Source organism: Macrotis lagotis, chromosome 4 (genome assembly GCF_037893015.1).
Source record: "Macrotis lagotis isolate mMagLag1 chromosome 4, bilby.v1.9.chrom.fasta, whole genome shotgun sequence".
NCBI classification, from domain to species: Eukaryota; Metazoa; Chordata; class Mammalia; order Peramelemorphia; family Peramelidae; genus Macrotis; species Macrotis lagotis.
The window spans coordinates 32,890,979-32,903,817 of NC_133661.1; positions in this window are offsets into that span (position 1 = coordinate 32,890,979).

Below are 12,839 nucleotides of genomic sequence, written 5' to 3' on the forward strand. Positions count from 1 at the left end.
TTGCTAGAGGGAGAAATAATGGTTAGCATTTAGAATACAGTAAGTGCTTAATAAATGCTTGGTTTATTCTTCTTAGTTCTCTGGGGCCATGCAAGTCATGTCAAATCCCTCTTCTTCCTGATGGCTCTGCAATCCAATGCAATCCACATTTCTTATCTGCCTTGCAAGGCACTGTGGTAATCACTGGGGATGCAATTATATTTTTTATGTCCTTACCCTCAAGGAACTTATAGTCTAAAAGGGGAAGACAACACATAGAAGGATACAAGAAAGCAATGGAAAGGAAGGGAACACCAGAGCATACCTACATGGAGGTATCTTGTTCCACAGAACTGAAGACAGGCAGAATAGTAGATACAAGCTGGAGTGAACTGAGAGTCCAGTTTCTGTTTTCTGTAAAGGAAGTTGCTAAGAGGAGTTTGGTATTTTGCCCCCTAAACCTCCAAAAAGAGGTGAGAAGAGATTGCACTGGCAATGTCCATGGAGGCTTGAATAAACAGCATGGTGGTGAGATTAGAAGTGATAAACTTTTCTTGGGAAGGTCATTGAAACCAGGTGGGGCAGCAGATGCAAATGGGGGTGTCTTCAGATGCCATGCCTCCTTCCCCTCAAATACAACCTTTTCTTTTTTATCATAGATCTTAGGGCAACAAAAATGGCATGGGATGGGGAGCTATAATGGGCTGCAATCTGCGTCGATGGAAAATTCACGTGAATGTACTCACACCTGTATACAAGTCTGAAAGTCCAGCTTTGAGTCTTAACTCAGTTCCAAGATAGCTATCAATTCACAAACATTTCAACTGGAGGGACTATGGATATTATTACTCCTCCTTTTGACAGGATAGCAAACTGAGTTTGAGAGAGACTGAGTTATCTGAGATAACAGACATGATTAATTGGCAGAGTCAACATTTCAACTCATGTTCTTTGGATCCCAATTCTTTCTTTTGAATTCACTCTCTTCTAGAGGCAGTTGTGTAAGCCAGGCTGACCTTTCACCAAGAATCCAAATGCTTTAAACTAGAACAGATCTTAAAGCTCATTTAGGGGCAGCTAAGAGATGCAGTAGATAAAGTACTGGTCCTGGAGTCAAGAGGACCTGAATTCAAATCCTACCTCAGACACTTAATAATTACTTAGCTGTGTGACCTTAGGCAAGTTACTTAACCCCATTGCCTTACTAACAAAAAAAAAAGCATTTAGTCCAAGCGGTCCTTGAACTTAATTTTCTTTATAATTGTATTTCAATATAACTGGTTTCCTTGGTAAGCCAACATACTTTTATTTTCTGTATTTAAAAATATTATTCTTAGGAGAGTTCTATAAGCTTTCTTGGTCTGCCATGACATGCAAAAAAGTTTAAGAATCCTTGGTCTAACCCCAATTCAGTTTCTTAGCAGTCTCTACAGTGTTGCTGATAAATGACCCTGACTCATGGACATTTGCCACAAGGGAGAGAGTAGCCTTTGAAATTCAATCAGAACATGGGCACCTTGGGGATAGACTGTCTGGTTTAGAGAAATGAGTCTTTGGGTGCCCCAAACCTTAAGATAGACCCTTCTGGGAATGGGCTGACTGGCTTGGGAAATATTTCCTCTAGGCACTTGACCCTGACTGGTTCTGGGATTTTCTGTCCACCTTAGAGGAAGGTGCTCCTGGACAGCCAGCCTTATAGCTGGCCTCTTAGGGATCCACCGATTTGGGGAATAGTATCCTTGGACACAACCCAGCTGCAATTTTCAGGGGGAGTCTGTTTGACTCGATTGAGGCGTCTCTAAACACAGGGTCATGTTTGCAGACCTCCTGGGGTGTGATCTAACTGGCTTGGGAGAGCATGTCTAATCATGCCCATGAGATGGACTCCCTGAAAATGACTCTGCTAGATTGGGACATGGCAGTGCTCTGCTTTCAGCCTTCTCTCACACATAAATTCTTCCTATCTTCCCTTCCTCCCAAATAAACAAACAAATCTCATTTCTAGGCATTTGGTCCCCTGGGGCATAGATCATTTCTTTGTAGATACTTCTTTTATAGCCTCAGTTTCCTCATAGAGAAAATGTCCAAATTGGTCCTCGTATCTGAAATGTATTTCTTTGCATCTTCATGTCTTACCACCTTAACTCCATCAAAATTTCAGTTCAAGTCAGCTTCACATTCTTCCTTCTTCCTATCTCTTCAGTCACCCTGTATATTTTTTTTATTTGTTTGTTTATATAAAGTTTTCTCTTCTCAGGAGAATGTAACCTCCCTGAGGGTAGGAATTGTTGTTTAACATGTCTCTAGCTTCTAGCACAGAGTCTGGCACATAGCAATGCTTCATAAATACTTGTTCAATTGAATTGAATTCTCTCTCACTGGCACTCTACCCCTCCCATTGTGACTCCCTCTCCCCCTCTATCCTCTCTCTCTCTTCTCTTTCTCTTCCTCCTCTCTCTCTCTCTCCCCCCTCTTCTCTTCTCTTCTCTTCTCTTCTCTTCTCTTCTCTTCTCTTCTCTCTCTCTCTCTATCTCTGTCTTTCTCTCTCTCTCTCCCCCTCTTTTTCTCTTTTTCTCTCTTCCCTCTTTTCTCTTCAACTCTCTCTCTCTCTATCTGTCTGTCTGTCTCTCCCCCTCTTTTTCTCTCTCTTCCTCCCCTCTTTTCTCTTCGACTCTCTCTCTTTATCTCTATCTATCTGTCTCTCTCTCCTTCTCTCTCTCTCCCTCTTTTTCTCTCTCTTCCTCCCCTCTTTTCTCTTCAACTCTCTCTTTACGTCTGTCTGTCCGTCTCTCTCTCTCTCTTACCCTCTTTTTCTCTTCAACTCTCTATCTCTGTCTTTCTCCCTCTCTCTCTCCTTCTCTCTATCATCTCTCTGTCTCTCTCTCCCTTCCCTTTCTCTCTCTCTCCCACTCTCTCCTTTCTCTCTTCTCCCCCCAACCTCTTTCTTCTACCTGGAAGGCTCTCTCTCTTCCTCCTACCTCTTAGAATTCTTGGTTTCTTTCATGGATTAGTTCAAGCACCACCCTCTACAGGAGGCCATTCTTGATCCCACCTATCTGTTAATACTTTCCCATTCAAAGTTACTTTATGTTTTCTTTGTATGTATTTTGAATATGGTTATCTTTGTTCTCCCGCATTAGAATTAAACTCTATAGGATTTTGTTGTTTAGTCATTTCTGTCATATCTGACTCTCTGTGACTCCATGTGGAGCTTTCTTGGCAAGGATACTGGAATGGCTTACCGTTTCCTTCTCTAGTTCATTTTATAGATGTCCCAGGAAACCGAAACAAGTAGGGTTAAGTGACTTGCTCAGGGTTATCTAGTAAGTGTCTGAGATTTGAACTCAGGAAGAGGAGTTTTCTAGACTCCAGACCAGGTGCTCTGTACACTATGGCACCACCTAGCTGCCCTAGCAACAAGGTTAGTGATTTACTTTGGTCTTTGAATCTCCAGCTTCTAATATAGTGCCCTGAAAATAGTAAGTGCTTAATAAATACGTATTGACCATTCTCTCCCCCATTTCTCCCTATTCTTCTGAGTTCTGAGAGGGCGAGGAAGAAGGAAGGATCCTGAGTCATTGAGTCCCATATTTCTACTCTCCCCAGCATCCTGGTGACCTGAGCTATGCCTAGAGGGCTGCTTCCCAACTCTTATTACAGCTTATCTCTGGGGAGCCACTTCATCAGACTCTGATGTCTCTGACCTTTCCAGTGCCCTGCCCTGCCCTGCCATTGGCCACTAGTGGCCTGATGAGCCTATGGGGACTGAAGGAGAAGGGGGGAGCCAATCAAAATATAGAATATTAAAAAGGTCAAAATAGTATGGAGAGGTACTGTAACTCAGGGAGCCTCAGAAGTGACTGATAATAGTTATTTTTCCACGTGTCCCCTTCTGCCCACAAGAACTCCAGGTGGAAATGGGAGCTGGAAGTGGGGAGTGGAAGCAACTTCTTGCTAGATGAGTTGCCTGAGAAGCTAATATACTCTTACTGTTGTATCCTGCCAAGTCTGGTCTGGGATAGAGGAACTTTGGGTAAGGGCATTGAGGCAATAGAAGACATTTCCTGCCCACTGAGACTTCCTAGTAAATATTTAAGTGTCAGAGATCTGGGGCTGGAGTCTATTCCTGCCATGATGGAGTCATGTGACTTTGAACAAATTATTGCCCTTCTGCAAGACAGATTCCATTTTCTTACCTATAGGAAAAGGAAGTTGTACGGTAGAAAGTAATCAGGATCCAGGTTCAAATCCTGTCTGCAACACTTAGTATCTGTGTGACCATTGTAAATCTTAGGAAATGCTTTTTTTATTCCATAAGTTAAAAATTAAATAAATAAAAAATTTAAAAACACTAACATCAGGGACAGCTAGATGGAGCAGTGGATAGAGCACTGACCCTGGAGTCAGGAAGACCTGAGTTCAAATGTGATCTCAGATACTTAATAATTGCTTAGCTGTAGGACCTGGGGCAAGTCACTTAACCTCATTGCCTTACCAAAAAAAATACCCCCCCCAAAAAAAAGACTGTCATCAAACTTGTTTTGGTTACAATGGACTGAGATGAGTTCAGTTCCTTTAACTCCTTAGGAATGTGTTGGCATAATGGGGAAAAAACACTAAATTTAGAATCCAACAATCTGCCCAAGTCTCTGCTCAGATACTTCCTATCTGTGATCTTGGACAAGTCTTTTGTCCTCAAGACCTCTATCAAGTGAGAACCTGGGCTAGAAAAGATCTCTTGTGCTCTAACACCTGAAGTTATTTATCCCTGGGGTCTTCACCAGTCCTCCCTTAGGATTTCAAGCAGAAGGGAACTTACCTGTCATTAATTCCATTTACCCCTATGCCTATCATCTCTTTTCGTTGCTGATGAGAAATTTGAGATCAAAATACAAGTGATTTACCCAAGATCACTGGCCTGATTACCATACTTGTTCAACAGTTTTCAGTGGGTGGGATTGGTAAGGGCCCTGGCTAGTTTTTTCTTCCCAGGAAGCTTCTTTATTCTGAAATTGGCCCCTGCCCCTGGGGGTGGGAAAGATAAACTTTGATGGTTCAGCTCTACCAAGCTCAGCTTCCATGGAACTGTCACCAGGTAAAGTTTGCCCAGTATCAATAACTCATAAGATCATAGGATTTATCTAATTCAGCTCACTCATTTTATAGGTGAGGAAATTTGCCCCAGAGAGAGGAAGGGATTTATCCAAGATCATACAGTTTATATACAGCTGGGTTCTGACTTTCAATGAGGTAGCTGATACTTAATAAATCAAGCAAGGTATTGGAGTTAGATCCTTTGACCACATGTTCTTTCCATTACAGCATCCTGAGGGTGACAGGGAACAGGGATGAGGAAAGATCTTATCATCCTGGTCTCTTCCTCAGACCATGAGCCACAGTGGGAGCCTAATGGTGCAAATAATCACAGGACAAGTCATTCAGTACTCTCTTTGCTTGTGTTTAGTTATAATGTGGGGAAGATGAGAGCAGGAAAAGACATAGTCCCAATCTTCAGGGAGTAGCAGGTCTATTTGAAAAGAAACTACAGGTTTGTTTACAGTCTGCCATAGTAACTAGTGTGTTTGGCTCATAATCAGGACAGATCTGAGTGCTTCTGGCCTTTTATACTTGTGTGAACAAAGGAAAATCACTTATTCTCTTAGTCTCAATTTCTTCATCTGTGAAATTGAGAAAATGATACTGGTAGAATTAACCTCTTAAGATTTTTGTGAGGATCAACTGAGATGGTGTGTAAAAGTGCTCTGACTATATAAATGCCAGTGGTTATTACTGTAGAGCATTAGACTTAAAATCAAGGTTGTGAATTCCACCACTGACATTAACGATGTTACCAAGGGCAAGTTAGTTAACAGCTCTGAACCTTAGTTTACTCATCTGTAAAATGGGAAAAATTACACTTAAGGTACCTATTTTCTCAAGGAGTATTTTAAGGCTCAAAGAAGATGTCATAGATAAAGGGCTCTGTGAACTTTAAAGAATTGTGTAGACGTCAATTATTAGTGTTATGTACACAAATGATACAATTGGAGAACAATTCAGTAGCAGTTTAGATTCAAAGTTCAAGTATCTGAAGAGTTTAGGGAAGGTAGAACCTGGGAAACTTGTGATGGTCAGGGAGGCCTCTTTGGAGGGCATGGGCCTTTCAAGATGGAAGGATTCAGTTAAGCAGAGAGGAAAAGAGGGAGCAGGAATGGTATAAACAAAAGAATAAAAGGTAAGACTAATAAGCTGCTTTGTTCTTTTTCTCTCTTCCCTAGGCACATTTGTATATTTAGAGCTAGAAGGGAACTTAGTCCAATTACTCATTTCAGGTGAGGGAACTGAGACCAAGAGAGGGAAAAGTGAGGTCCCTAAGGTATAGGTATATGTGTGTGTGTGTATACATATGTATGTATATATATATATATATATATATATATATATATATATACACACACACATATATATGTATATATAAAATATACATAAATATATATTAAATATATAATATATATTATATATAAATGTATATATAATATATATATATATATGGAATTAGAAAACTTTAGCTCCAATATCCCTATCCAATATTTACTATCTAAGTTCTAAGTTATGGGGAGAAAACACACCATCGCTTTCTTTTCTTGGGAAATGGAGAAAAGAATAGCTATATTGCTTACCATGACAAGGTGGTTGGGAAGACGGCATTTTCTGAACCTAAAAATAAGACAGAAATGCAAGCTATTATGGTGGTTATCAAGCGATTATTGTTAAAATTGATCAGAGTGCTGTGATCAGGGAACCCCAAGGCAGGATTCCTTTGTTTGCAGCTACTCTTCGGTAAGTTCCCAAGAGCCTCTGTTATAAAGGAACCCACAGGAAGAGATTGATACTGTTCCAAAATGAATACACTTCTAATGATGGAATTGTAGGAGTGGGTTAGGGATAAATTCAAAGGTGAAATTTCCTGGAAGTACTCATATTGTCCAGGTTAGGTAGTTAGCAACTCTGTCCATAAGCAAAGTCAACCCACTTCATTCTCTTTGATCTATGCTAGAGTGTGATGGCTGCCTTGGTTTAAGACCAGGGCATGAATGTGTCTGTATGCTTGGCTGGGGACAGAGAAGAGGAATGACCCATTCATTTAACCTCATTATCGTGGAGAGAATCTGCAAAGTTGCATTCATTATTCAGAGTAAGAAATGGTTTAAGATTATTGAATGAATCTGTCTTTCTGAAGACGGACTGAAATCCAAGATAAGGAAGAGATTTGGACAAATAGATATAGGTAGGAGGGAGAAGATAGCAAAGTGCATTGGCCTCAAAAATACTGCATCTGATGCCCTTATTATATCAATTTCCTCATCCGTAAAATGAAGATAATAAGGCAAAGGGAAGTCATTATTTTTAAAGTCTTCCATACCCATTCCACCCATTCCACAAATTCCTTCTATTGAATGAAAATCTTATAGTCTTCCCTTCACTTTCCTATAAGTTTCACCCATTTCCCCCAGTTCTCCCCTCTGGGACCAAACAAAGAACATCAGATCCCTCTTCAATAGGATAACATTCATTATGCTTCCCTTCCCTGAAAGCCCCTGGTCTGAACATCCCCAATTTCTTTAGCTATTTTTGGTATGACAAAATTTTGGGGGTCTTTGGGACTCTCCTGTCTCCCATCCTCTGGATGAGCACTTGCTCACACCATCTTCCAGTTTTAGTCTACTCAATGCAGAATATCATTGGGATGACTTATACTACAGTTTTGTTGAGAGCAGGGAAGTGTCAGAAAGAAGAAACCAGCAGATCTTAGAAACTCTCTTCTTTCAATAATTCAGTGTAATGTAGTTGGGTGGTAACATCTAATAAGGTTGTCAATGTGATGAAAAATACCTGGAATACTTACTTTAGAGAGTTGTGTTCATCTCAGGAGATAGAATGGAAATAAAACACTTGCAGATATTAAATTGCTGATTATAGAGAATATGCCTAGGGCTTAAATAGTGCTATTCAAAATTCTGAACCCCCAAATTTAAAATATCAGTCTGTACTGGATACGGTACTGTCCAGGACACTGAACTAAATAAAGAATGACAGAATCTCAGAATATTATATCTGAAAGGGACTTTAGAAATCATTAAGCAGGAGCAGCTAGGTCAAGTCCCTTTCAGTAAGATGATGCTGGGAATGGGGGTGGCTAGGTGGCGCAGTGGATAGAGCACCGGCCCTGGAGTCAGGAGTACCTGAGTTCAAATCCAGCCTCAGATACTTAATAATTACCTAGCTGTGTGGCCTTGGGCAAGTCACTTAACCCCATTGCCTTGCAAAAACCTAACAAAAAAAAGAAATCATTAAGCAGTCATTCAACATGCATTCATCATAGGATACTAGTACTTAAGGCAAGATGAAATACTAGACATCATTCCATAGAGCTGCCCTACTGCCCCATAACAGAAACAGTTCATTTTATTACAAACTCTGTTCACTTCACTAGATCATCCTGATGTTCACAGGTTCCAGGACAATGACTCAAAAAAAGTGGGTAGCAAGGAAAAGTCCTCACAGTGACTATCTGGTTGCTGCCACTTAGGTCCTATGCGACCACATTGTCTAGTATCACTTAAAGCTCCATGAGCCTCTTCCCACATATATAAAATGAGATTAAAGTCATCTAGGTGGCACAGTGGATAGAACACTGTCTCTGGAGTCAGGAAGACCTGAGTTCCAACTCCGCCTTAGACACTTATTCATTGTCTGACCCTGGGTAAAGTGACTTAATCTTATTTGCCTCAGTTTCCACATCTGTAAAAGAGCTGGAGAAGGATATGGTACACTGATGCAGTATCTTTGTCTAGAGAAACACCAAAAGAGTCGTGGAGAGTCAGTCATGACTGAACTGACTGAACTACAACAAGAAGAAAGAGGAGGATCATAAAGGCACCAACCTCTAGAGGTTGTTGTGCTGATTAAATGGAGTGATTTATTTAAAGTGTTTTGCAAACTTTAAAGTGCCATAGAAATGCCATTGATCATAATCAGTCATCTCATTGTTCTCATGTCTTTTGAAGATGTTCAGCTAGAAATGGTCCTAGAGAAGATGTGATCTCACAGCCTATTCTTTTATAATTAATGTTTTGTTTCCCCTTCATATAGGTGGCTTAAAAAAAGTTTGCTTTTTATAGTTGAAAGAAGTGTTGAGATGTGAGCTCATCGTGTTTAGGCTAGCTGAAAGCATCGTTGGGGCAATTTGACAGGATAACAAGCTTGATGTGTGTCTCATCCTATTTTCACAAGGTTTGATGATGATGACGAAGATGACAATGATGATTATTATGGGATTACTGTAGCCTTGAAGCTTATTTGCTTCATGGGAGAACCACTCTCCCAATCTGGTTCCTCAGTTTATAAATCTGTCAGACAAAGGCTAATGATACCTCACAGGACTGTTAAAGGATCAAAATAATGGATGCTAAAGCATTTCAAGTGTTATTTATTGCTATTATATAGAAGCAGATTTTCATAGAAAAACCACAAGGGTATTGTGCATGGAATGGGAGTTGCTATTGGGGGAGGGAGTACTAAGAACCAGAATTGGGAAACTGAGGGCATATATGTCAAACTTTGACAAATCCTTAGTTTGAATTCCAAAGCCTTCTACTACATGACTTCTCTCTGTCTTTCTTATTTTATCTCTCACTACTCCCAATCACACAAAATGCCAACCCTATTGAACTATGTCAATGCCCTGTCTCATTGGACTCATGTTGAGGAAATTTCTCATGCCACCTTCAACATACAACCATTCCTGCAATGGCCTCTCCGCTGTTTATCTTAAGGGTCAAATCAGGTACCATATCCTCCATAAAACTTCCTTGTTATTCTTTCTCCCATCCCAACAAGCAACGAGAAGAGATCTATTCATCTCAAGCTTTCCATTCTTCTCTGTTTGAATCCTTTCCATATACTTAACACATTATAACATTATAACTTATATATGTATATATACCAAACACATATACACAAAAGCATACTATATATACATGCATATACACACCTATATAAATGCATCTCTTCCATTCCCATTAGATTGTCAAATCCATGAAGATATTAAGAACAATGGAGAGAGGATCTGAGTACAAATCTCAGCCTCTGTTACTTAGTGTTTATTTGGCCTTAGGTGAGGCTGTGCCTCTTTCTGAGTCTGTTTCCCTCTTTGAATTTATTTTCCCTTCCATTAAATGAGCTGGTTGGATTAGATCATTTTTAAGATCTCTTAGAACTCTACCATGCATGTTGAGAAGAAGCATCATCTTCTCAATTAGACTTTGTCATACTTCACCTTTCTGTGGCACTTTATAGTTTCCACAGTACTTTACCTGCACATTCCCTACCTCCCCTGGGAAACTGAAAGTGTATTAGTATTCCAGTTTTAAATACAAAGAATGTGAGGCACAGAGAGGTGAAATAACTTAGTGCGTGTCACAAGGCTAGTAAGTATTAGAACTGGGACTTGGAGCTGTTCTCATTTCATGTCTAGGTTCCTGGAAGGCAGAGGCCATGTCTCATATTGTATCCGCCTGTCCTCAATGCCTTTCAGAAGGCTCAGGGCCCACAAGAGGTTCTCAACAAATGTTTATGGATTTATTTGCTATTCAAATAATGGATGAGGGAAGGAGAGAGAGTGTAGGTCGGGGCAGGACCATTCCTAGAGGATGTAGGAGTTGAGGTCTGTGTTTGTGTGTGTGTGTGTGTGTGTGTGTGTGTGTGTGTGTGTGTGTGTGTAAGATAGAGGCAAGAGAGAAAGGAGACACAGACACACATACAGAGACTAAAAGACAGATAGAGCTAGAGAGACACTGACACACAGAGAGACTGAGAAAGCCAGAGAGACAGACATAGAGAAAGAGATCAACATATAGAGATAAAGAGAAACAGAGGCAGTAAAAGCAACAGGAAGATGAAGACAGAACATAAATGATGGATTAGATACGGAGTGCCTGAGACTCATCAGTGGGGCCATTTTCCCTTCCTTTCTTTATCAGCCCCTTACTCTAGACCCCTTCCCCCATACTCAATGTACAGAAATTTACAGTGGCTCTGGGTCAGGTCACCCCGCCTTTCCTCTCCTTCAATATTCCTAGCCTCGGGCTCTCCCTTCTTTCTATTTAGGTTCACAACTTGACAATTTATAAAAGTAGTAACCAAGAGAAGTGTTGGAAGGAGTTGTCCAAAGTAGCCTTCAAAATAGCTCCCTGCCTAACTGCCTAAACTCAACTGAGTTTCTTTGTATTCTACCCCTCATGCTGGGGCATTGGGGCCTGGAGGATGAGAGGCAGGGGCTGCTGCGCTGAAGGAGGGAGAGCAGAACAATAGGCTCTCCTTCCTTTCTCCAAGTCTGCGGTGAGGCTTTTCTATCGCCCATTGTCCATGAAGCTGGAGGGGGGCCGGGGAGGAGAGGGTCAACTTCCACCCTGATAGAATGCTGACACTGTTACAATGTTACCATTGTTCCATTGTTCCATCTAGGCCAGAGCAACAGTAACACCTCATTACATCACTGCCATTGGCCACTGTGGGCTTTATCTTGCTACATTGTTACCGTTTGGACATGACAACAATAACATCTCATTAACTTACTGCTTGGCCGCCATGCTAGTGAGAGTTTGATACATTGTTACCACTTGAGCATTGCAACAGTAAGACCTTGCTGCACGGCTACCATTGAGGTCATCGCCATTCTGACAGGTTGCTTCTGTCATCCTTACAGTGAAGCAAACTCCAAGTGACCCCTTCTTCTCCTGCATGTCTTGTGATTTTATGGTTCCTGACTTTTTCCCTCTGACTTCAGTTGCCTTGAGATTTAAAGAGATGTGTTGGGTAACCCCCACAGAAGAGACTGACACTCTGAAGTGTAGGAATAAGGTTCTGAGTGAGGAAGGGCTAGTCAAAGTCAATGTCAGAGGAAATGACAGGGGGGTTAACACACCATGGCTCTACCTAGTCAATCTTGTCTCCATTGACATTTTCTCCCTGGGCTTCAAGCTCATAAAATCATAGAATGACAAGATGTCAAGACTAGAAGGGATCCAAGAGATTTAGACCAATTCCTTCATATACAACCAGGGACACTGAGGTTCAGAAATTTCAAGAGGCTTTTCCAAGGTCTCATGGTCAATTAGAGGAACTGGGATGAGACACCAGGTTTTGCTGCCTAACGCCCAGTTCACTGCACAGTGTGTTTTCTTCTGGAGGAGACTAACTCCTACAGTCCCAAAAGCCCAGAACTGGAGCAAATCCTGTCTCTTTTCCTCTATCTCACTGAGCTGTGTGTGTGTGTGTGTGTGTGTGTGTGTTTTGTTTCCCTAGCCAGACCAGGAGCTCTCCAGGAAACTCTCTTCCCCATTCTGGCACCTAGCGGGGCACATGATAGAAGGAGGGGACACTTTGTTGAATTTTGTTTGATGAGAGACTAAGATGGACCTGTAGTCTCCCTGATTTTGGCAGTCCATAAATTTTGCTCTAAAGTCCAGAAGTCTGGGATTGGGGCAGCAGGAATTTACCTCCTGGTCTTTTGTTGCTCTTATTGAGAAATGCGTAGGCAGTAGAGATAACCCAAAACTTATCATCACTGGGCCATGCTGGCAGGATTGGGCTGAGCTTGGCATTGATACCTGACTTCAAATGTCAACTCTGCCTTCACTAGCTCCATGACTGACTAAGTTACTTCCTCGGTGTCAGTTTCTTTATAAAATAATGAAATTGGACTACTGAAATTTCCTTACAAGCGCAGAAATCTTGTGACTAGATGATTTCAAAGGTCCCTTTCAGTTCTGATATGGTGACAACTGCTTTGTGGGGTG